The sequence below is a fragment of the Coloeus monedula genome (genome assembly GCF_965178545.1).
Source record: "Coloeus monedula genome assembly, chromosome: 10".
Taxonomy (NCBI): Eukaryota; Metazoa; Chordata; class Aves; order Passeriformes; family Corvidae; genus Coloeus; species Coloeus monedula.
In genome coordinates this window covers 16,002,066-16,027,657 of record NC_138790.1, presented here as the reverse complement: position 1 = coordinate 16,027,657, position 25,592 = coordinate 16,002,066, and the positions used below count along the sequence as shown (strand labels likewise).

Sequence of the window (25,592 nt, the reverse complement as noted above, 5' to 3'; positions counted from 1 at the left end):
GTGCTGCCAAATATTTATGTTCTGTTGTGAAAAGAAAAATATTTGTTTGACATCCTAGTCTCCCTGGCAATTTGCAGTCGGTTGCTCCTCTGAGGAGCTGTGCTTTTCTCCTGCGTGCTGCAGGGCCAAAGAAGGGTGTGGGCATGCCTGAAGGTGCCTTTTGGGCTCTTCAGCAAGGAATGGGGCCAGCTGCAGCACGATGGGGCTCTCTGGGGGCTGAGAGAGGTTGAGCCCTGAGTCCTCCCGTGGAGGGTGTGACAGGGGCTGGCTGGGGGCCAGGTTGTGCCCAGTGCTGACACTGGCGGGTCGGAGGATGGTGGAATAGGCACAGGTGGCCATCACAGCATTCCTGCCAACATGCAAAAGGCTCAAGAGTTCCTGGAAAAGCCAAACCACTTTGCAAGATGTCTTCCAGCGCATCTGCCACAGGCGCTGCAGCCATCACCAAGGCAACCAAGTTGCCAGAATTTAGCAGCAGCAAAACAGAGGAAAAAATTAGCGATGGCCAAAATCATGGCTGCTAAATGCCCTGCTAGAGCTCAGCTGTGCTCTAAATCATATCTAGTACTTAGTAATAATTTTCACAAAAGTCTTGGTTTTTATCCTATTCCACAGGTTTATGGCTGACTTAAACTTGACCATTCTAAAGTAGTGAAATGCCTTTGTTCAAGGGCTCAGAAACTGGTGTTATCATCTTACTACATACAGGTACTAATAAACAAGTAAAATGTCTGAAGCTGTCCTGAAGTAGTGAATTCCGTTTTGGAAAGGCTGAGATGTTCTGAAGAGTCCCTGGTGGCATAGCACCAATTTTTACTCAGTACTCATTTGAAATGGTCCATATAATTTGCCTGTACTTACCACCTTGGGACTGCTGCAACCAGCAGAAGCCCAGGTGAATCATCAGCCCATAACCTGTCCACATGTGTCTGTCACTTATAGGGTCAATGCCATACAGAGAACGTGCATATTCTTATATTCTGGAAAGAGGCCCTTGCAACGCAGAGCAGGGAGTGAAAGCAGTCCTGATTTGCTCTATTACCTCTTGACAGTTTTACTTTCACTGTGGCATGGCAATAAGATTAAAGTTTTATAGCAATATCACCTCCATCCAGACAAAAAAACCCTAAACCTCTCCTCTCTGGTACTTAGATTTCAAGCTCTTTTATAGAGCCTCTGCATCTGTTAATAAAATCCTTAATTCATTTTGAACATTTTATTGTCACTTTGGATAAAAGTTTAATCAGATAGAATTATTGCCCTTCTAATATTCCCTTAACCTTTGCATTTTAGACTTAGACCATATCATTTAAATTTTAAAATCACTCTTTAACAGACTTGAATGCCCCCATCTCTTTTTTAGAGGGTACTTTTGCACAGGAATGCCGTAGTCTGTCTTGAGGTCATGTGAAAACTTAAAAGGCTCTAATGCAAGCACTGCTCACTTTCTGCTGAAATGTCTTGCATGCCCTATTAATTACTTTAATGGTGACATGCTGGTTTAAGGGAATTCTTTATTAATGCCACTAAATCTTTTTTTTATTGTTGTTTAAACACTTTTTCTTTCCTATATGTAGATGTATTTAATCCTTTCTGTCTTTAAAATAAATGCGTGCGTAAGTCCACACAAGGTGTTTGACATTTCCATCTTTCCTTCTCAGGAGGGCATAGGGAGAACTTTGCTCCCTTGTCTGTATTGTCCACATCCCACCACAGACATGCACATCTGTACTGTCTATCATCATGTGTTAGATTGTTGTGGTGGAAGCAATTTTTGAAATCTGATCTCTCTCTTTCCAGGAATAATGTACAGTGAATTTGCTTTTACTCTTCCAGGATGTTGAGATTGTAGAGGTCAGTTTGGATGTTTTGTTGAAAGTGCAGCACTCCCAGTTCAAGAGAGGATTTGCTTAATGTCTGAGCCTTTTCTTAGTAAGGAGGACACATTGATTTGCTCTCCTCAATCTGAACTAAGTAAGGGTATTCTAGCAGTTCATTTTAGCTTTAAAGATGTCTAACATTCACTAGATTATTTATAGAGCAGCCCTTTTGCTGAACTAGCTAGCTGGTAAAGCACTGGCATCCATACCTGCAGCTGGATTTTAGTCTATCAGATTTTTATTTTGTTTAAGGTGACATATTTTACAAAATATCTATTCTTGATTTATATTAATTGCAGATTTTCTTGGTCTGGGGAAGGGAGGCAAAGTGTGAGAGAGAAAATATCATCAGGACCTGGAGAAACTTTTTCAAAAGCACATAAATGACTGAGGAATTGACTGCTTTTGGTTTGCTAACCCACTCTGGACAATGAGACTTAAACTCTTAGTAGTAAGTCATTCTTTAGTCACTTTAGAAAGTGTTATGTCTCCAATAACCATTGATGGTTTCGCCATGGGACTCTTCCACATTTGAGATACATAAGTAAACTTCACTGGTTTTAAAGAAAATCAGAATGGATTGTTGAAAAATGTGTGAAGAGGTTTCACCAATAGCAACTAATTTTTTCTTTGGTGAGGGAACAGTGGTTTGGGGCTGGGGTTTTTTTGTTGTTTTCTTTGGGCAAAGTATGAAAGCTTGTGTTACACTGTGGGGTTCCTCTTGACCTCCCCTCTCCCAGATGACTTCTGGCTCCTAAAAACAACTGTGCCCAGCTGGGTAATAGAGTTTCTGTACAGCCCTCCATGGCTAATGTATACCTGTACATACACACAGACTTGCACAGGAAGAATCTGGAAGCCTGAATTCAGTCTGCAATGGTTTGGTATTTGCCTGGGAAAGGTATTTCTTCCTCTCACGGACTTCCCCTCAGGTTTGTCCAAATCAGTCTGCAATTATCAGTAGCACACTTTGCTGTTGAGTGGGCAGAGCCTTTTGCTCACAACTGCTATTTTAATTTTGGGAGCAGGCAGTACACTTACGCACTTATACTGTACTAAAGGGTACCTTTTGCATTTTCAAACTTTGCTAAATGGCAACCTTTGCATTTTAGAATAAGTAGCTAATTAAATTGCGAGGCTGAGTGCTGTTTGAGCCATGGGTTAGGGTCACTCTAGCTTAGATATGGGACTGGATCCTATAAAACAAATTAGTCTCAGTTATGGGCCTGCTCCCACTGATCCCAATTTGAATGTTTTCTTTGAAATTAATAGGAGCTGAATCTGATTTGTGGTGCCCAAGACAATGTGGCTAATGAAAGACATGAGACATAGATCCCATCTCATGAAGTGATCCTCTTGAGTACGTGAAGAATCTAGACTAGTTTGATCAAAAGAATTTTCAATTTCTTTTTTTTTAAATAGAAGTAAGGAAGATTCAAGTGACTTTTAGTGGAAATTCCCTAAAATTAACTGAAAAACTCAAAACATACTTTTCCCCCCTCTAAGCTTGTTTCCTTCCCTTTTCCCTTGTGGATACCTTGTTTATTTTTTAAATAAATAATCATATTTTAAAGCAGTGTAAATAAATTGCAAAGTGTGCTCCAATGGGGTGGATAAATATATTCCATCTGCTGGGGAGTGATTATTAAATAATTCACTAGTGGCAAACCCAGGAGTGGTTATCCATTTTCCTCTCATTCATGGGTAATTTTTTCTACATCCCGTAGGAGCTCATTATGTTTTCTTTGTACATAATGTTTAATAATTTTAAAATCTGGCACTAACCCCTCCATCTACAGATTCTTCAATTTTTCCTAAGTATTTGTGCATGTGTACACATGTGCGTATTGGCAGAGGAAGATACTTGATTTCTTTCTTCCTTGTTTTTTTGTTTTTTTTCATGTTGACAGGTGAGCATTTATGCATGAAGCGAGGTGGGGAGTTGGAGGCAAATTTCCTCGTGTGCAAGGGTGTTTTGCTCCTGCACAGATGGTGGATGGGTCACATCCCTGGTCTTACCCTTGAGTGGGAATTAACAGGATTTCAGGGCTGTGGAATCAATATGAAGCTCATACTTCAACATTTATAAACAAAAGAATAGCAAGCAAGGTGAGGGAGTGGGGCATTTGAAGAGCCCTATCTCCTTTTTCTCAATGTTAAGAGGAATTTGGTTATCTTCTAAGGGACCAAGAGTGAGCCCAGGGAGCCTGGTCTGTGGATAAGCAGCAAGCAACTACCTGATTTAAAACTGGAGCTACATCCCATCAGTGGAAAAATTGCCACAGATATGTGGATTGGTGGGCTTTGAATCTGACCTTAAGAGAAGAGTTCAGTTCCTCCTGGTAGCTAACAGACCCGAAGGCCTCTGTGGCCTTTGATCAGGCAGGGTGGGCAGCTGGGAGGAGGACTGGATGGGGTTGGCACATAGAAGGAAGCTGCACACAGTCAGGAGCTGGCACCTCCAGTGCTGGATCCCATTTCAGAAATGGTTATGTTCCCATGACAGTGTGTGCCCCACAGGGCAGGAGCTGAGGAACCACCATCCAGTCCTGCAGCCACCCCGTGCCAGTGCCCAAGGCACTGTGGTCAGAGCTGGGCTCTCCCCCAGGCTGGAGGCAGATGTTTGCAGTTAGAGGACAATCACTACCTTGGTGCTAAAATGTGTGATTAGCCACAGGAAATTCTTTCCTCAGCTGATGAAGACAGGAAGGTAAAAGTGTCTCTTAATGCTTCCACTGTTTTTCCTAGGGAGTTGAGTGACTCTGGCTGCCCTCACAGAGGGGAACAACAATCCTATTCCCCAGCAGGTAATGATCTCTGCTGTTCTCTTGCACGTGTCTAGAGGTCTGTACTGTTGGCCAGAGAGGAACAAAACCCTCTGACTGTGAGGTAGGGAGCTGTTTTATTTCTCTCTCCCTCTTTTTCACATTCCCTGTAGGAATGTGCAGACCCTGGGTTTTCAAGGCAGCTGGGCTCTTTATTAAGCAGGAGCAAACAGCTTTTCTCTGGGACAAAGACCAGATCCAAACAATTTGGTTTTGACTACAATTTCCATATGATTCTTGACCTGGAAACTCCTCCATTTGTTACTCTGCTGATCCCTTTTTACTACCTGGGGAACAGGTTTGGGGGAGAGGGGAAGTAGTCTGGATGTGAATTAGCAGAACCTTGAATATTTTGCTTGTTTGTGAAGAAAGGCTCTTCTTTCCTTTGCACTTCCCGAGCTGATATTCTGCATATTTCCATCCCATATCTCCATCATAGTCAAAGCCAGAATAACACTTTCCATGACTGGTTTCTGTGCAAAACATGAGTTTAGCTGTGCTCAGTATAGGACTGGAGTCCTGCAACTACTGAGGCTGGTTCTGGCTCTGAGTTCCCTTCCCCATCTCATTTCTTGCTCCAAATGATTGGTAATTTTCACTCCTAGAAATGATGCTCCAGGATGGAAGAGCACAGGGAAGATCCTCTTCAGGTGAAAGAGCAGTGTTGAGTGATCAGGTTGAATATAAAGTTCCAGAGTAAATGAACAGTGTGTTCAGCACTGGGTGCACTATGGACACGTGAAAGAAGTTGCACCTTGCAGAGCAAGGGCTGGAGGATAAGCTGGGGTATGCTGGCCAACATGCCAGCTGCAGGAAAAGTTGTGTGAACTGGGGGTTTGTGGAGCTGCTCTAATTTAAACCTCAAGAAACTGGTGTGAGGGAACAAAGAAAGCAGCTGTGGACTGGAATGGTGTTTGATGGATCTGACAGGAGCTGGGGAGTACAAAATTATTGCCATGCTGGCTCCTCTGTGCCCAAGGCTCATCCTTACATTAGCAGTTCTCCAGCCGAACAGCACGGGAGACACCTGTGTTCTTGCAAACCCAGACTGCTGGCACTTCCATCAGGGATGCCATTGAATTCTGTGTTGATTGATGTCCTTGATATTAACCAGAGCTGAGCATTGCCACTTGAAGGGAGCAGGAACAGCAAGCTCTGTTCTCTAGAAACCTGAGCTTAGGATGTCGATAGAGACATTTCCATGATGTCCTTTTTTCTTCTTACTTGCACATGCTGCCCCTCCCCATGGAGCTTCAGGTCTCAGGTCCTCTTTGTGTGAATTTCCTGTCCATGATGGTGATCTAGTTGCTCTTTTGCTCTCTGTCAAGCACGTTCAGAGTGAGAGGAGAAGTAATTGGCTCAAATGCGCAGAGTAAGTCCAAGGGCAGAGCTGAGAAGCTGCCTGGGGCTTCCCCACACCCTGTCCAAGGTGTACATACATAACCCAAGCACCTCTTCATGCTGCTGTTTCTGAAATGGCCCTGCTGGCAGCCTCTGTGCATAAATGCCCAGAACTGTCCCCACACTGACACAGGGCCAGGCACTGGTGTGCTCTGTAGCCTGTATTGCAATGTGCCATTAAGAAAACTGTAGTTGCCAAATGTTTCTGTTTTTGCATGAAGCTATTCCACCGAGGTTATCTTATTTTTCTCTGGTGCTGAGAAAAGCAGTTGAATCAGACAAGAGACCTTGTGGGTGGAATACATTATGTCCAAAAATCAATCATAAGGTAAGGTAGGAATAGAATTGAAGAAATAGAATTGAGTTTATTTACAGTCTGTTGACTTTTATAGTTAGCACCATTTATTAGAAAAGATGAAGAAGAAGAAGAAAATTAAGCAGAGGGCAGGAAAATGTTTCTTTGTGATATTTTTGTGCCTGGCAATGGAAAGAGATGTGTGTATGAGCTGACAATTTATCTTCTGCCCTGAAGAGAAATGACTTGTTCTCAAATGGGCATGAAATGAAATAGTGCAGAACACGATAGGAACTTTTCTGAGTAAATGGGTCAATTTCCTGTCATTCTCTCGATAATTGTATGTGGAGCACGCTACGCTCCAAACACTGGCAAATGTGATTTTTTTTTTTCCCCTCCTGTTATTTTACTCCTCTTGTCAATGGGTGGAAAACATATTCCAGTGCTGGCACTATTATAATCAGCTTTTGCCAGTGGCTAATAGCAGTCCATTTTCGGTGAATACTTATTACTTCCAAGCAGTCCAAGACACTACATAATAACCCAGCACTGTGTAGACTGGTGCTGCTAGGAATGAGATGCAGTTATAGGGACTGCATTGCAAATGCCCAATCACAGCAGGAAATTTGCTTGTCCCTTTATCTTCTCTTGCCTAACTGCAAAATAAGACCTGGTGTTCTAGCTGGAGAAGGAGCCTTGTTTGCCTTCCAGAACTTCCTGGTATGGTCAGGGACTTTCTGCCTCACTGTCCCTTAGCAGGCTGATGGATTTTCCTCCACTTACAGCAGCCCTTGCTGTTACTGAGGGGACCTGGATTCAAGTTAGACTCACTGAGGACTGAGCTGGTAGTTTTATTTTGAATGTGGTTAATTAAAAATAACAGAAAAGCTGTAACAGGTGTCCAGTGGGTGACAGTTAGGATCTCTATGGCAGATTGGGTAAATCTCACTGGAATGGATTAATGCAGTGACAGAGCTTAATGAATGCCTTTGAACCTCAATCTTAGGAAAAGGGAGAGAATGTTGTAGGGTTGGCCCCAAGGTGCTGGATTCTGGCTGTGGAAATATCTGGATAAATCCCAAATACTTGATTTCAGTAAGTTTTCTCCCTCTTAACTCCAAGCTAAGGAAGATGTAGACTTGTCCAGCCTATCTAATTGTGCATAGTGTTATGCTCCTAGCTGGAGGTTATAGGAAGGATAAAAACACAATCCCAGCCTGATGAGGACTGCAGATACCTGAGCTGTGATATATCACCTGATGGGGAAACACAGCCCTGGCAGAGCTAAAACCCATCCCTGCCTCTCCAGTCAGTTAGGGACAAAGTTGCCCAAGAAATGGATTTCAGCTGAAGATCATTGAGAACTTCTATTTTCACCACAGTTATCCCCCAAAATGAAAAATCCTGTATCACATGTTTTGAAGTCTAGAATCTAAAAGCTTTGAAAGGAAACCCCAAGAACAGCTTTTTCTTTTTTTTTTTTTTTCCTCCCCACTAGTGAAAAGCTAATTCTCAAAAATGTGTCAGGATTAGGCATTCCCATGCAAATTTTTCATTTAGGAGGGGAATTTAAAGCTTTCTGAAGCATTAAACAACGTTGTTTCTTCTTACTGGCTGTAACTCGAACTCTTCTGTGAATACAGCCCAGGGCCAGTGTCCCCTTCTTTCTGTATGTGCAGGACAGGTTTCAATCCAATACAGGTTGGGTTGGGTCACAACTTAAAAAAGGCTATTGAAAGTTTTTCAACCTCTGATTTTCTTTTTTTGTAGTTGTTGCCTTCCCCCCCCCCCCCCCACTAGGATAGGAAAATGTCAGCTTTTCGTAGGTGTCTGTAAGAACAGACAGGTCTATTTGTCTTTTATGTATACTGTTGATGCAAATGGACTGGAAATAAGGATACACAGAACAGGTCTTCATCTTCTGCATCTGCTGTCAGGAGAGGAATTCATGTAACAATCCCACTCTGTGAATCAGCAGTTGCTGAAGTATGCACACAACTGCTGGATGGAGCTGGCCCCACTTGGCTCGTGTGTGAGGCTCCAGACTCCTCACAAGTCATGAGGAACGGGAAGTAAATGATCTCTGACCTCCGTCAGCAGGGAGCGTGGAGAAATGTGCGTTGTTTATTCCACCTGTCTTTGGAAAAGTGCAGCCCTGGAGGACTGATTCAGAAGACAGTTATGCTCAGTAATTCCAGAATAGCTCAGCTGCCTGGGATAGGATCGGCCCACTGTAAAAGCCACCGGGGGAATTGGGTCAGAATTCGGCCGTGCTGCTGCTTCGACCAGAGAATGAGTTCTAATGACTCTTACTTTGAGCAAAATAGGGAAAGATCAGGAGCAGAATTAGTCATTTTCCCCATGTTACATAACAATATTTTAGCAAACATTCTTTTCCCTGAACATTTAAATGCATTGCTTGAATAATCACTGAAGACAATGTGGTAATAATATGTTCCTGATGTGTTGGAGGCAAAGCATTTACTCTGGTTTTACTTTTGCAAAACTATATTAAACTACTTGGTTTTTGCTGATGTTTACACACAGGGACTGTGGGGGGTTGTTTTGGTTTTTACTGCTGTTTCTTTAAGAAAGCACAAGGGGATTTCTGTTAAATGGGTCTGATGCTTGTGGTGGAATTAATCTCAGATAACTTCATCTAGCTACAAGCCACATGCTTGGGCTGACATGCATGTGCCTTGGGAGTGATGGTGGAGAGTTGTTGGTACCTCCTTGGGAAGGATATTTTAACCAGCCCTGCCAACAACTCTTGCAATCACCCCAGTGCTGGTGTCACCTTTGCTCGGTGTATTTAAGGCAAACAGCATCTGAGTACCTAGAAAGTAGGTTTTCTTCCACCTATAGCTCCCACATGGCCTGGTTGTTTAGTCATGCTCTAATTCACTCTTGTTCAGGACTGACTCCACCAGAAAAGCCAGTTCTGACCATTTTCTTTGACATAGCCAGGAAGAGAAAGTGGAGTTGCAGTATGCCCAGGTTGTTTTAAGTGGCTAGGAAATGGGCCCTGGAGAGTAGGGGACCCAAGCTCTGAAACTGCTTCAACTGGAGGGCAAAACCACCCCAAAACTGCCCTTTCTTAGATGTAGGGGAGATGTGACAGAAAAGACTGCTCAGGAAGAGGTCTTGTTGCAGCTCCTGCTGAAGCCAGCATGCAGAAAATACCCTGGGATGTGCCAGAGAGGGTCAGGGGAGGGATGGGAGTGTTCCTTGGGATGATGGGGGTCAGGACTGCACTTGTGTTCCCAGCCTGCTCCACCTTCCCACTTGGAAAAACACAGGGTTAATAAAGATGACTGCAAAAAGGAGGTGGAAAAGGGTCTCAGTCCATGGGAGGTGTGCAGTGGGCACCACGATGAGCATGGCAGTGCTGGAGGGATGAGCTGGATGGGCTACAGTGTGAGCAAAAGGTGGGTTGGGAAAGTGTGGCGTGATTTCTTTGGCTGGCTGGGTTCTTATTGTCAGAAATGGATTTTACTGGGCTTGAAACTTGGATTAAAAAACATGTCTTTATTAGCTCCAGACAGAGATGCGTCCTGGAATCTTGAAAACTGTTTCACTGCTGTTTTTGGGAGGAAATTTTGGCTTTCTAAGTTACAACATGACTGATATGTTCTATTTGGTTTTTTGAGAATTTTTTTATTCTCCCATGACTCAAATCCATTTGAATTTTTCCTTCAAACCATGTGTTTGTAAGCTCTGACTAGCATAGCATTGCATTGGATATTCTGGCATTGGGCAGTGGAGGATGGAGGAGTGTTTTTCCACTGGTACCACAGCGGTCTTCAGCTCAGTGTTGCAAAGCACAACTTTTAGCACAATCCACTGCACTCAGTTAGACTGACATTTCCCAGGGGGAGCAGGCCACAGGGGTTTTGATCCACCAAGACCAGCATTGCTGAGTAGACACACTACAAAGAGAGCCACAAGCCTTGCCTCATACTGTGGCAATTCTTTCTCACCTAAAATGTGCCACCTCTTCTCTGCCTGAGTTTTGTTGCTTTTATGTGCTTAAATAGGGTCTGTCCTTTAATGACCTAACTGTGGAGGGGTCTTCTTCACCCACCCTTGGGTCCTTTGCACTGTTCGCTGACTGCAGCTGTAGGGTATTCACCCAGTCTTCTATCCCTGCACTGCAGGGTGCAGGGGGTTGGTTTAGGGCATCTCTTATTTCCACAGGTAAATATTTGTTGGGCCAGAGCAAGACAGGCAGAGAGGAATTGATGCCATTACTGTAAGGTCAAGCTGTTTGCTGGAGAGAGAGAGAGAGAGAGAGAGGACATCAGCCCTCCAGGCATGTTCTAAGAACACACTGCAGATCCAGCTCTGCAAGCGAGATGTACAAGGACATGTCCCATTTGTGAATTGCCACCAGCCCTGAGTCGCCAGCCAGCATTGAACAATCGCCACATAAATGATTGTGTGAGTGCCTGGTGATGATAAATTGAGGCACCTCAGGGACTTCATTGAAAACCTGCATGTTTTCCCTTCCCTGCCATCTTCACCAGCCCCCCAAGGGCTCTGAGAGTTGAGTTTGCAAGCTCATTTTCCCCCTTGCCTGCTGTTTGGGCAATTGGGAAGGCCTGGAAGCCTGGCAATTCCCCGTGTAAGGAACATCACCACCACCGCCAGGGTGCCACCATGGGAACACAAACACATCTTCTGATGCCTAAGAAAGCACAGAAGTCCACCTTGCTTTCTGGGAGCTGGGTTGCTTGAAGGGCTAAAAGGGGTAAAAACTTTTTTTTGGGTTACTGCTGTCAGCTGACCCTGCTCTGATGCGCTTGTGTAAGCAGGCAGCATTTTCACATCTGTGCTGTTTGCTTTAACATGTCAAACAGCTGATGATTTTGCAAGGTTTCCCTAGCTCCTTCCTCCCTCCTCTCTTCTACTGTCTCTATAAAATAATACTGCTATAATCCAGTTTGACTCAGCAGGATCCCTTTCATGCTGGCTAATCCCCATATATAGGCATCAGTTCAGGGAGGTGCATCAGAACGCTGCAATATTTTCCCTAACATTTTGTTTAACCAGGATGACATTATTCAGACAAATTAATTTCCTCCAAGACGTAAACTTGTTCTGACTGAGTGCTGCAGCAGCCTCCCTGAGAGCAACAAACCATGATCTGACATCTTAACAGCTCTCCACACAGTCAGGGGGAGTCTTACATAAAGGATCTTCAGCTGTGCATATCTGCAAGGTGCAGCTGCCCCTTTCTGCAATAGATTTCTTTTTCAGCAGGTTTTGGTGGAAAAAAATATCTATTTTTAGGAAGTGAATGGGATCTAAAGCACAAGTAATTTTGGAAAATATCCTGGCATTTAAAAACATAGGGTAGAGATTACCCTACCCTCTGAAATCCTTGCCAGAGATTTTAAAAATGGGGTTCTACTGTGGTCACTCTCCTTCCATTCTGAATTGAGTTCATCTTGCATGTCTGAGCTAACATGCTGCTAGATGGGATTTACAAAGCACAGGAGCATGTGTAGGTGATGTGTCAGCTGCGTGTGCCAAATAGCAGCGCCTGTAGCAAAGGAAGAGGAAGATGTAAAGAGTCTGTCACAAGTCTGCCAAAAGAAGGAATTCCTGGTCTGCCTCACAGAGAGGAGGTCCTAGTGTGAAAAATGGCCCTGTGGTGCTGCTTTTACCCCATGTAGGGTATGGATGGGCAGGGGAGCTACCCTGTGCCCCTTTGTGACACCAGGTATTTGGGGTGGCATGGCCAGGCTGCTAGAGCTGCGTTGAACACTGCGTTTGCTGTCCACGTTTCCCTGAGATGTTTTCCTGGCACTTGAGTTACCTCTTGTACTCTAATGTTAGGGTTCTGGGAGCCAGCTGGGAAATGCCTTTTTCCTCCTCTTGCCTAGAGTATCATTATGTCCTTCCAGGTGCCTGGCAGTCCTTCCCCTTGGTGCTTCCTAGATCCAGAATCCAACAGGTCATCTTGCTGGCCTCAAACATGCCAGAACAGTTGAGGGTACCCTAAAGCAGGAGGAAGGAAAGAAGAAATCTGATTAACTTAATGTACCAGAGGCTGAGCTATTTGAACACTGTTCTGGGTCCATATCTCACAGCCCTGGCTTATCTTCTGCATTCTTCATTGCCTTATGTCTATTTTTTCCTCTGCTTGAGTTACTTCACTGGGCCTTAGTTATCCATTCCTGAGAAATGAGTTGATGTTAATTGTTTGTTCATTGAGACTTGCATGGAGTGACTTTAGAGGGCTTAGCTGACTGGATGGCCATGGTTTTGGCATGCTGGGAGCTTCTCCTAGCTGGATTTCTCTTCTGCACCTTACCATCTCCTAGGCTACCAAGGACAGCTAAGGGAGAACGTGTTCTCTTCTCTGCAGCAGTGTATTACTGACAGAGGGCATCATTAGGGGCTCCTGATACTCCACGTACCTTAATGTAATGTAGTATCATCAACATTCATTCAAACTGTTTTAAGATTACAGCAAGCAACTGTAACATCCAATAGACACTGAATAATTTAGAAGATTTATAAAGTTGAAGCTTACAGAAATGGATTTACAGATGCATAAAACTACCTCAGATTAGTTTCAGAGGTTCCCCTTGCTCTGTATCAGCTGTTGCAGATGCTTCCCACTTTCTTCCCAAGGGAACTTCCACATCTTTTTCTCCTGGTTCTATTTGTGAAAGATCTAACATTAGGGCTGCACTTTATTTTACACTGCAGTTTTGTCTTTTGGGGAATATTCAGTCTTCAAGCTCTCTCCATGCTTTTAGCCCTAGGATCTTCTCTGCATGGTGATTCTGAGCCCTTTACTTGCTGCAGACATAGACTTGACAACTAGCTTTGAAAATGTCATTTAGACATTTAATATCATCTACACAATAACAGCCAGAGTGAGCTTGTTGCTTTCCAGGGGTTTGGTGGAGTAATTAGCAATTTATACTGTAGTAAGGTAAACTAATTTTTCCTCCTGTTGAAGCAATTCTTAAGTCTTTCTGGAAAACGTTTTGTACGTGGAAGTTTTTATTTCATAATAAATGTGTGGAGTAACTTCCACACATTTTACAAACACTGAAATGTCATTAAATCACACAGCTTATTAATGGCTTCTGCTTAAGGCTCCCTGGGATGGTAACCTGGGATAAACCATCTGTCCCCAACCACGTCTTTGGGACCAGTGCAACTGTCTCTACAAGAGAAACCATGTGAATGAGCATGGCTGAAACAGATTCCCAGTGTGGTACTGCAGAGCTGTTATGTCTGATAGTACTTGATGCTTATCTGTAGTCTGTTATTAATAACAAAGAAAAAAAACCTGCTGATAAAATCAGTAAGTAAAATAAGTAAGGATTAGTAAGATGTCAGAGCAGTGGAATGGAGAGGCATGGACTGATGAACATCCAGGACTCATCTGAACAAAATTGGTTTAACACACCCAACTGTGAGGCCATCTATTTGTTCAGGAACAAAACTGTCTTCTGGCACACCAGCTTTATCTCCAGGTGGAGGTTCATCTGGCAAAGTGCCTTCCTTAGGAAGGTTCAGAGCTTTCTGTACAGCCAGATAAGGGAGCCTTACTCAGTCTCTTGATGTGTTCACGCTATGCCTGGGCACTGCCATGGAAGTCGTGATTTAGGAAAACCTGTGAAGCGCTAAAAATCCTACGTGGATCGGTTGCCAGGGATTCTGCACAGAAACAATGTTGGTATAGCACCAAGGACCTCACAAACTGCAGATTTGGGGTAGAAGGAGTGGTGTCTTGTTTGGTTTTCTTTTTGTCACGTTCCCTAAAGAGAGCAGAGAGCCCAGGCACGGTGGGAAGCGTGCACATAGCATACTGACAAGATCCTTGTGTTCTGTACATGACACTAGCTAATACATTCCTCCTGTTAGACCATTGCCACAGCAGGTCCAGATGTCAGTAACTCCAGCTGATACCACTGAAGAACGATGATTTATGGCCACTGGAGATTTGTCTGCCTTTGTTGAAGAGCACAAGAAAAGGACTTGGAGGTTGTGCTTGGGGTGGTCAGCTATCTAGGTCAGAAGAGGTAAAAGCTGCTGTTTTCAAAAATTGGCCTTCTTTCCAGCCATCTCGTGGTTTGTCTTCTCTGTCAGAGACTATGGGCTGCTTTGTTTTCTTCCAGGATCTGAACATACCCCAACTCAAGCTGCTGGCTTGAAGTGTCTTTAAGAAAAGGTGGTTTGAATTAACCACCCTAAAATATAGAACACCCTACCCCTGAGGACACTTTGCAGTGTGTGACTGTTAAGTGTTTGGTCATTAAAAGGAGGATTGTACCCAAAGTGAATTAATTCTTACATTAGGCCCTGAACAGATCAATTCTACACCCAGCTGTAGTCACAGGAATGCCAGGCAAACAGTGAAGTTTGAAGTGCATGGAAGCAGGAGAACTAAATGGCAAAGACAAGACTTTGGTATCCAGGTAGTATTTTCTTACCAGCAGATCTCAAAGCACTTTCCAAAGCCTGGTAAGAACTAGGATACGTGGGGTTAGATGAACCCTGGAGCAAGTGCCTCATTTTCAGTCACACATTCCAGATCTTGGCTCAAATATTTTTGCGTTGGGTTTCTTTCAGAAAAGCGCAGAAAGACCCTGGAGCCAGAAATACTGTATAAAACATGCAGGATAATTAGCAACCTCCTGGAAACATGTGAAACTTTAATAAAACTTAAACTCCAGTTCCTTCCCACAGGTGGAGTCCATCAGTACTGGAGGCAATATGTACAATTAAGCTATTTTTATGCCTCCTCATCTAAAAATGTGAGTTTTAAAACATATGTAGGTAAAGCAAATGGAAAGTTTAGATTTGCCTGTGTGCCATGCTCATTTGAACTCGCTGCATTAGCCTGGATTGCTGCTGAGCAGTGTGTGCTCCAGCAAAGGTTTTGCAAAGGGAAATGTCTTCACCTACAAACCTGGCTTCTTAAAAAGCCCAATGACTTTGCAGCTCCAGAAGATATTGACTTTCCCTGCCAACCACAAAGGGGAATAAATGACTGGGAGGGCTCAAGTAATTATACAAAGTGCCTGGATCAACTTTTCCATGGGGATCCTGTAGCTACTGGTCTGATGGCTTAATAATGTGCTTCTGAAATGGCTGCTTTCCACTGCTGTTTCTCTCCAGGGCCAGATTTCCAGCAAGACTCCTTAGCTGCCCTTGCAGAACTGGCAGGACAATGCTTGCTGGACTCATGCTGCATGTGAAGGAGCCAACAGTAACTTTTCCATAGGAAAACTTGCAGGTGGGGCAGAGCTGGACTATGCTGCCCCAGCAGCAAACTTTGAGAAAGAGGATGATTCAGAAAGCCCTAGATAACTTCTTTGTTCCCCACTCTTCACTGCCACTCCCTGTCCCTCTGTCCTTGTTCCTCATCTCTTTGGAAGCTGGTGTGGCAGTGCATGTGGGGAGTGACCACTTTGCACCACCAGTGCAGCAACCAAATGTGATCCTTCCATTAGGAGGCATCAGCACTTGTCCTTGTGGCCTGCATTAGCTGCATCACTCAGGTACACGAGCCACGTGCTAATACCAGGCTGTCTTGTCCATTATCACCTGGCTCTGGTCCATAGTTACAGCCTGATGAGGAGTGGCCCTTCCCTCTGTTGTTCCTCATAGGTCCATTAAATCAGAAGCTGTGTATGGAAAGATGTTGTCCGGTGTTACTTTGCATGTGCTGCTTGGCAAAACATGAGGGTCAGATTACTTTGGGTGTTCAGATGTTCTTGCTGGGGAAATGGCAACTTCTTTCTGGTCCTCAGAAAGGAAAGTTGGAAGTTGTATTAGGATGGAAATGAGCAATTCAGCAATTACATTGGGAAACATCCATCGATGCAGGTGATCTCAGACCTTTTAAAGTACTGTGAGAAGCACTGGACCATGGTCTTTTCCACTGTTATGGAAAGAAAATCCCCATAATGGAATGGAACAGTTACAAATCAGAATGATCCTACAATAATGTTGTTTTTCCTCTATATTCCATAATCACAGTGATTTCAGCCTGAGAGCCCATACACTGAGAGGATGCTATCGATGGGAGAATGGACATGTTATATAACATCTATTATACATTCCATGTGTTTATATTAATGCATATTTCTTATGTAACTGTGTCACTAGGAAAACAGTGAGGTTGGACAAGTTGGTTTCTCCTGCCATTGCTGCTCTGCTTCGCTTGTTGATTCTTAAGTGCTGGCACAAGACACTGCAGGTTGTGGTGCTGATGTGTGTTCCCAGTGAATCTATTCTTTTCAGCAGCTCCATTCGCTTTGGGTTTTGCTGGGTTTTTTTTCTCAACTGCTGTTTCTTTTTTTAAATGTGATCCTTGGCTGAAAGCCTTTGGTGGGCTTTCACAGACTCGGAGGTAATCTGGTTAGTAAATACTAGGGACTGACAATTGACTAGCACAGTGTTCAGTTGCTGTGCTTTTCAACTTGAAATAACATCCAGGGCAGCCTGCTCAAGTGATGTAAAAGACCTGGTAAAGAAATGCCAACTGTCAGCTTGATTTTTGGTCTGCTCTGCTCTGACATAAACCTTTCTGACAGCTCAGACCAGTGTCCTTCATATTCCAAATTAATCCAAAATTTCTCATGGTAATGAAAGGGAAAGAAATTACTTTAGAGTGCATATTTCCTGCTCTGAACATCCTTGACTAACCCTGCAGACACCAGAGAATTACCACCTACTCAGATATGCCTGTCTGCTCTTGATGCAACTCTTGAGCTTATTTGCATTCCAATGGTTTAGCCATCTAAGATCTCTGTATCCAAGCCTCCATGTTGTCTGTACAAAATAGGAAAAACTTTTTTTTTTTTCCAGGGAGCCTTAATTTTTCTAGATTGAGAGCAAAGGAACAGTGCCAAGAGGTTGGATCAACTGAGCAGACAATTGTGTTGCAAGGACTCTTCTGCCCAACTTCCCACAGCAGTGTCTTGAACAGTGGAGTAGCCCAAAGCTCCTTGTTTACTTTTCACTTATTCCAGGAAGGATCTGATCTATAGTATGGGTATCTCTTGGTAAGGTTAGAAGGAATAATGTGCCATCCTTTCTCTCCCAACTGTACAGCAAGCTGAGTTCCAGTGGAAGCACCCTCAGGGGTGGGCAAGAGGTGCAGAGGGACTGATGTAAATCATCTTCTCTATCTCTGTGGATGAGGTTATCTCACAGTGGAGGAAGGAAGGTGATGGACAAGTTCCCAGGGTCGAACCTCAGTCTCCAGCTTTTGCTTTTCTCACATCTCGCTTGACCTCTTTGGGAAGTTCTCATTTCTGTGCCATACCTTGTCTGGGTTCTTCTGACATAGCTGTCTCAATTTTCTGGTTTTGAATGCCTTCCTTCTTTGTCACTCTTATCTCAGCAGGTGGCTCAAACTTGCTTTCCCAGACCAGGAACCGAATCAAACATCCAGGTCATCTGAATGAAAAGAATAGGGATGTCATTGCATCTAAAAATAATCCCAGTACCCGGCAGGTGACATATTTGACCCTGGACTTAGTCAGCAGCCTGGATTTATTTCCAGTTAGAGTCTGACTCCAGATAGAAGAACGGGTGTCGCTCCAGGGAATAATTCAATTGAAACCTCTGAAGAAATCCTGGCCCCCCTCAAAAATGAAATTTCTAGTCTTGATGTAGAGGGGAAAGAGTATAGTACAGTTCTTCCCTTACATTGACTCACTAAATTTTGTTTTCTGTTATTCTTGACAGTGGCCGATGCTGATTGTCTGTGGGTTTCCTGTATTCTTTCAGAGTCTTTAAAAATAGACATTTCACTCAGGAGGCTTTCTTCAAGAAAGAAGAAACTCCTTCTTCCTCTCCCTTTGGAAAGACCTCAGAGCACCCACAATGTTTTCAGCCCTCATATTTCAGGCACGGATAAGTCTCCCATTGCCCCAAAGGCTCCAAGACGTTCTCCTCACATCAGGGGCATAAATGCACTTGGCAACTCTTTAGGAAAAATATCATGGATTTGGGCAAATCGTATTCTCACTGTCAGTTCGGGTAGCAGTAGCATCCAAGTGCTGTGAGAGTTTTGGGGGAGTTTTTTCCAAGCTTTGTGCTGGATTACGTTATCTATTAAAAGCAGCTTTTTTTATGCTGAACTGCTGCAATGACCTGTATTTCACAACTTGCACGTATACACTGAAAAAAACGTTATCTTGCACTCAAAAGGTGTTTCAGTGAAAGCTCCATGAAATTCTGTGCAAAATCTCATTACCTTCTTGCTTGGGTTTTCATTTTGTTTCAGTCTGGGGAGGTGTTTATTTCTTGGTAGCTCCAGGTGCCAACTTTGGTGTTTGCAATAGAGATGTGACTTCTGTCAGAGCATCATAGACCTCCTAACAGCTGACTAAACCCACTCCATAGATAATATGAAGAGCAGAGGAGGAAAATAATGAAATTATTCTCTGAGTCACTGGTGAACCAAGGACAGAAGCCAAGCACCCTTAGTTTCCAGTGCTCTGCCTCTGCCACTAGAAGAAATTAATTTCTCTTGTGATTTATATGAGATATCCAGGAGTTGCTTTGCATTCTCTTTGTTTGAGCAATTAAAGTAGAAGGGGGAGCTGTTAAACCGATATCCAGCTGAAATATTTAATTTATTTAGTAGCTATTAGAAGTGACTTAGAGATGCCCTTATCTGTGACTTGAAATAAACAGAGGAAAATAGATTGTGTGCCTTTCCTTGTGGCTTAGAGAGATGAGGGGTTTTTATTCTCAAGGAGTGAAGAGGAAGCATTGTCTTTTTCTTACAAACTCTAGAAGAACCCAGACTCTCTAGCAGTAGCCCTGTCTTTCCCCTTTTTTTTAGTTTCTCCAGGAAGTCTCTCTTGGAGAGCACAGAAAGCAGAAAAAGCCCGTTTTAAACAGGTTGTAGTTAAAAGGCTAGTAGTGTTCAATCTGTAACCAAAGCAAGCCTAGCTTTGCTGGATGCTAATTTACTGATGAGAGTTTCCAACTAAAATTTGTTTTCCATTTTAATCAACGAAGTTCCATTTTCTTGATGGCTTTTATGTCACAAGTTCTTGCATTGCTCGAACAGTCCTTCAGGAAACACATGGCAGGCAAGAACTCATTTCAAATGTAAAAATACCAAGAAAGAGGAGAGTGAGGGGAACTATAAATAACCACTGAGATGTCAGAGTCTCAGTCATTTTTTCCTCCGCAAGTCAGCTTTAGCAGTTAAGGTCAAGATAACATTTCCATGTCAATGGTCAGTTACATCAAAATTCTAAAACAGGAAAATTGAATGGAATTTTCAATTTTTTTCTTGTATTGTGCCCGGATTTGACCAATTTATAGTCTCCTAGGACTGCCAGCTCTGAGTTCCAATGTTATTTTGGTTAAGCTTCTTGCCAGAGTGGCAAGCTTGGATTGGAACGTTGGGTTTATTAAAGGCTATGAAATTAAATTCCCCACCAGAAGAAAAGAAAAGGAAAAAAACCCACTTCTTGCCAATAGTCACTTCTTTATTTCCTTTGATGCGGTTCAGTTTGACTTGAATTTTAGCCTAACAATTTGCTACACAATTTTGTTTTGTTTTCACGAAGTTCTAATCAGCTTAAACTGCAAGCGGTTTGAAATGCCTCTCTAACAGCTTCCTTGGTGTTGCTAATTAAGCTTGAAATCTCTGTGTTGTCCACAATTGTATCTAAACAAGGAGGAGAGTGTATCTGCTCTCTGTTTGCCACATCTCACAGCTGCATGTAATTCTGCTGCCTGTGCAGAAAGTAATCACAACAGGACAGAACCTTTATTTAGGCAAAACTCTCAGGGTGGCATGCAAGGTCAGGCATATCGTGTTTTGAGGAAATTGGTGGTGAGAACACGCAAGGCAAGCAGAGGTACATCAATAGCACAAAGACTGGAGGTGCTTGGGAATAACCAACAGCTTTGCTTTATCCCTCCGAGCACTTTGTTCCGTAGAGCCCTGAGTTATGTCTGGTCTGTAGGTGCTCTCACCTGATGTGTGGGTGTTAATAATAGATAAAAGCACAAGCTATCAAAACCAGCAGTGTATTCCCCCCATCCCTCAGGAGCAAAGCTAATAGAATATCACAGTTTTTAAAGATACCAAGGTTTACTTCAGTGGAAAAGGAGTCCTAACAAATCCTCAAACACATCTTTCTGTGTTGGGCAAAGCCATGGGCTGATTTCTCCCTAGGTAGAGGCCGCAGTGGTGTGAAGCAATACTAATCTGCTGAGGCATGGCTGCTGCTGTGCGACGCAGCCCAGGGATTTCCACGGTAGCTCTGTGCCAGTTCGCCTCAGCTGCAGAAGCCTTGAACAAACTGTTTACCTCTGACATTCTGGGAGGGATTTTGAGGGATTTCCTTCAAATTAGAAATCTTTGAAAATCAGCATCTTGCGCCAGGCGTTGTATTATGCAATGTCTTGGAATGAAGGTCTGGTCGGGCACTTAGGATCTCCTTGGACTGAAGGATTCAGAGATGGAAACTGTCTTATCAGATCATCCCTCCCTGCCAAGTCAGGCTCGTCTCCTGTGCTCCAAAAGCCTGCCCCAGCTTCTTGGTTGTATGTTTTCTGGGCCAGCTGCAGTCCTGGTGTGGAGTGACTGATTTCACATGGTTGTACCCGGTGGTCGTACCTGGGGTGTGGCGTGGTGGCAGTGCTAACAGCAAGAGTGAGCTCTGCTCACCAACATGAACAATGTGCTGCTTCAATTTTCTGGTGGCAATAGACAAGATGTGAGGAGGTTTGGAAATGCAGCTTCACTAGAAAATTACTGAAGGAACCGGAGCTGATTACAAAGATATTTAACAATGTCCTTTTACATAGCAATTGCTAAGGATGCTTTCAACTGTTTGCCTTACTGTAGTATTCCATGCTGCTATAATTATTGTTGCTGAAAAAATTTCATATGCATAGACTTTTTTATTCTCTGTGCTATTTTAAAGTCAACTGTAAGTTAGAAGCATTTCCCTGGTATTAAACTACTTTACTCTTGCAAATGGCTGTAGCCACATTGGAGTATTCTGAGTAACAGCTCAGGTTCTGTTCTCTGGTACTGTACCACCCGAAATTGACTTTTGAGATGTGTGCAAGTCACTACATATAAAAATAATTTAATTTTTTCTGTTAATAATACATTGTTTCCATTTAGTAACCATTTAGGCACCCAGACTGCTTCACGAGTATTTATCAAACCTAACAATATCCAGTTTCTCACTGGAATATGTAACTTCTACAGCCATTTTATTTATAGGCCAACTGAGGCCCAGAGCATGGGAATGCTTTGCCTATGGCAGCTACTTGGTTTAAAAGCCAGAAGTCCAGGCATTTCATCTTCCAGCCTACCAGTTTAGAGGACAATTCCGTCATTTCTTACATTCATAGGCACTGCTGTTTTAAAGGGACAAAGATGTCTGTTGTCAGAGCAAGGAATGGACAGAAGATGAGTAGCTTTAAGTGCCAGAAAGTAGTGAAGTAATTTCCAACACGGGGCTTCTTGTGGATTTTTAGCTGGAAGGAATCAATGTGGCTGTGGTTGGACACTGAGCATAATGCAGAGCAGATTGTTTAACCCTGATATTCCTTCATCACTCTCAGCTCAGTGGTGCTAGAAAGGGATGCAGGCCTTGTCTAAACTGCCACTGTGCATCAGAAAAGTCACCCAGTCCCTGCCTGTGCTGCTCCAAACATTAATTACAACATTAAAAATATAATTCTTTCTGCAAGCAGTATGGCCAGCTTGTGTGCCTGCCAGACCCAGCAGCCTTCTCTGTGTTTCCTCTCCACCCTTTGGTGTGCTCAGACATTGGCAAAGCCATCCCTCAGCCTTCACTTGATAAGAAAGCTGGAGCTCCTTCCTTCTCTCACTGTAGAGCATATTTTGACATCTGCATATCATTTGAAAAGCATTTCCCAAGCATTGTTCCATTTTCATCGTGGCCTTTCTGTTATTGCACATTTATGGACTCAGTTGCATGCCACTGTTATCTTTGCTACTCACAGAAGCCATGAATATACATCTAGCCTTTCTCTAATAGTTACAGGGTGAGGGGAAGGGACTCCTTCATCCTGTATGCCGAGAGGACTTTCTGCCAGATTCACCTCCAGCTGCTCTGAGTCCAAAACTACAAAGCTGAATTGAGTTTTCCTGACAAGAAAAGCAAATTCCAGCAGAGGAAAAGCCTGCCAGCCGTGGTATTGCTACTGTGCTGGGAAAGCCACTAAAAACTGAGCCGAATGGAAGAACGATTTGAAAGCCACTGAATACAGTAACCTCCAGGGCCTGAGTCTGCACTGTGCAAGTGGTAGCTGTGAGCACAGCTCAGATCCATTACCAGCATGCTGGTAACGTTGCAGGGTTGCCAGTGTAATTTATTCCAGTGTCTTCCTTTCCATCTCCCAGCAGATCAAGCTATGCCATCTAAAGAACAGCCTCATTTCTCCCCACTGTGTCTGAATTAGGGGGCTTGACACTTTGGGCTGTCAGGGGTCACATCTCTTGCCCCAACACACTGATGTGGCTATGGCAGCATGGTCTGAAGGTTAGAGCACCAGCCAAGGTGCTTCTGCAGTGCTCTCCCTTGCTGAAAGTACCCCTCAGAATAGCAAGAAGGGGAGTGTTACCCTCTGCTAATAATGTGTCCAGCTGGTCAGGTGAAGTGAGAAGTGCCCAAGTTCTCTCCTCAGACATGCAGGAAGAAATTTCATGCTGGGTGTTAGTGGCTTAAATATTATGTTTGCCAAGATTTAACCCATCTGTGGAGATAGCAGCTGGGAAGCCTTGGGTGGAAATCAGGTCTTGGATTTTCCTTTTCTAGAAATAATGCCAAAAAAGTGTTTGAAAGTGTTGAAATTACATCTTGACACTGAACCCCTTTACCACTGTCTGGTTTATATTTAATTTATAATACAACTATATATTTTCAGACCCAAAACCTAAATGAAAACATTTGCAATTGTTTTGAAGTGCAGTTTTTCAATTGACCTGATCTAATTTGAGGTTTATAAATTCACCAGACTTCTTGAGATTAAAGTGTTCTGTCTTTGCTTAAGCATGGAAACATTTTCAAGCCTCAAAAAATATCCCACAAAGGGGAAAATGTCTGCTGCTCTGCTCTCCTCACTGTCTGAGGAAATGAAGGACGGAGTCACAAGATTTAAAGCAAGTCACTTACCACACTTTACTAAGTTACAGTTCAACTATAGTATTTGACCATGTGCCTGTTTTTAGCACAACAGTCACATTTCATTCGTGCAGCTTAAAACCATCTCCTCTGCTCAGTCACTTCGAAAAATGTTTCTTCTGCAGTGCTCACAGAAAGTGAGTTCGTGTCCCTGTGCATGAGTTGCCAGTGTAATTTATTCCAGCAACTTCCTCCCCTCTCCCAGCAAAATAAGCAGTACCATGCTCATGTCCCTGTGCGTGAGCTCTCCTCGGTCTGCTGTTCAGAGTGCAGGAGACATTATTTATGTTCATTAGAGCTTGGGATGAATTGCCAATGCAGAAGAAGCAATGACTAATCTGTGTGGCTTTTCTTCTGCACTCATGGCTGGGTCATTGTGGGAGAGTCCTTGTGCTGGCATGATATTGTGAGTTACTGCTGTCCCCTGAAGTTTGGTTAGGAGAGGCTATAATCTGCAGCATTAGGGCAGTGGGATGAGCTGCAGCCCACAGGCTGTCACTGCACCTCTGCTCCCCAAAGCCCTCTGCCACCTTGCCGTCTGGGACGTGAAGTTTTCAGGAAAGGACTCAAACACTCCCCAGCTCCAGTCTTCCATGGCTCTTGCAACCCAGAAGTCTTTCCCAGCAGTCAGAGTTTCTACTTTGTGTCCCATGTTTAAACCTAACATCTGCAGAGCAACTCCCTTTGGCTTTCTGTGGTTTCTGAAGGGACAAGTATTGCTCTAGGGCAGTCAAACAACTCACCACCACTTGCTAGATGCTTGTTCCCAAGCAACTTGTTCCCACTTTGCTACTGATTGAGCTATACATGTTTAAGTGTCTTAGTTTTAACTTGCAGGATGATGCATGATGTCCTAGTCATTTCAGTTCTTTGTGTTTTAGTGTATATTTGCTTGGGGTTATTTTTCTTGTTGGTATTTGGGGTGTATTATTCTCCCCATGTGAGATTCTTTTTCTTTGCCATGGATAAATAGTTCTGCCCTCAAGAGACATGGACCCAGACTCAGCCTTTAACATTGTGCCAACCTTCCATTTAGAAATGGATGGTTCCTTCCCTATGCTTTTCAAACTCCCCCAAAAAATTAGTCGTATTTGGAGACACAAGGGCACTCCCTGCCTCTTGGCCAAAAATACGGGAAAAGAATGGTAAACTTTACCCTCAGCCCACACTAGATTTGTGGTCCATAGTCTTATAACATGAATGTGACCACAACCCCTAGGTCTGATGTTTCCTAGCTGTTTCTCACCTTTCTTCTTTGTGCCTTGCCTTAGCTCTCAGTGTAGCTCATCAGATGCATTCATCTTTACCTGTTGATTACAGAGAGAGTTTGCAATAAGAGCTGGGGAGAAAAGAACAAAAATAGAGCTGTTAGGCATTTTTCTTCATTTTGTTTGGCTTTTTGAAGGTCTAAAAGCTCCAGGAGGTGCTAGGACAGTTAGCTTAACTGTGAAAGAGAGCAAAATCAAGAAGCCAAACTTAAAATTCTGCAGGGATGCTGTTCCCATAATGTGCAGAAATACCTTTGTGCAGGTTGTTAACTGCTGGGGCAGCACTTAGGCATGTGGGATAACCTGATTAGAGAATCAAAGAAAACCCTGGTAGCTTCACAGGCTAAATCCTGCCTTACAGCAACCTGATGTCAAATGGGGGTGAATCAAGGAAGCTTTCCCTTTGGCATCATCTGGTAACACCTTGAAGAGAAGGGTCTGAGCCAGGGTTCTAGCAAGAAGAGAGGCTTAAGCAAATACACTCCCAGGCAGGGAGTGAACTGGAGTCTGAAACTAATGACTTTGTTTTTCCTTACTGGTACAGACATGGAAGGATGAAAAGAATAAATTTCTCAGGTCTGATTTTCAGGTCGTATAGAAGGCTTAATCAGGAGTTGGTTATTTTATAATGCTTGTCTTCCTTAGCTGTGAGAATGTCAAACTGTGACTGAGCTGAGATTTGGGAGCAGAAGATGTGTGTTTTCAGAAGGTATGATCCAGCAGGGTGAGAGCAGTTCCAGGCCATG

General features: G+C 43.5%; 1 protein-coding gene across 6 annotated transcripts in view; it reads left to right on the top strand.

Annotated features, from left to right (window-relative positions):
• Positions 1-25,592, top strand: part of LPP (LIM domain containing preferred translocation partner in lipoma) — a 323,633-nt gene that overhangs the window by 285,435 nt on the left and 12,606 nt on the right. The gene's annotated exons all lie outside the window — the stretch shown is intronic.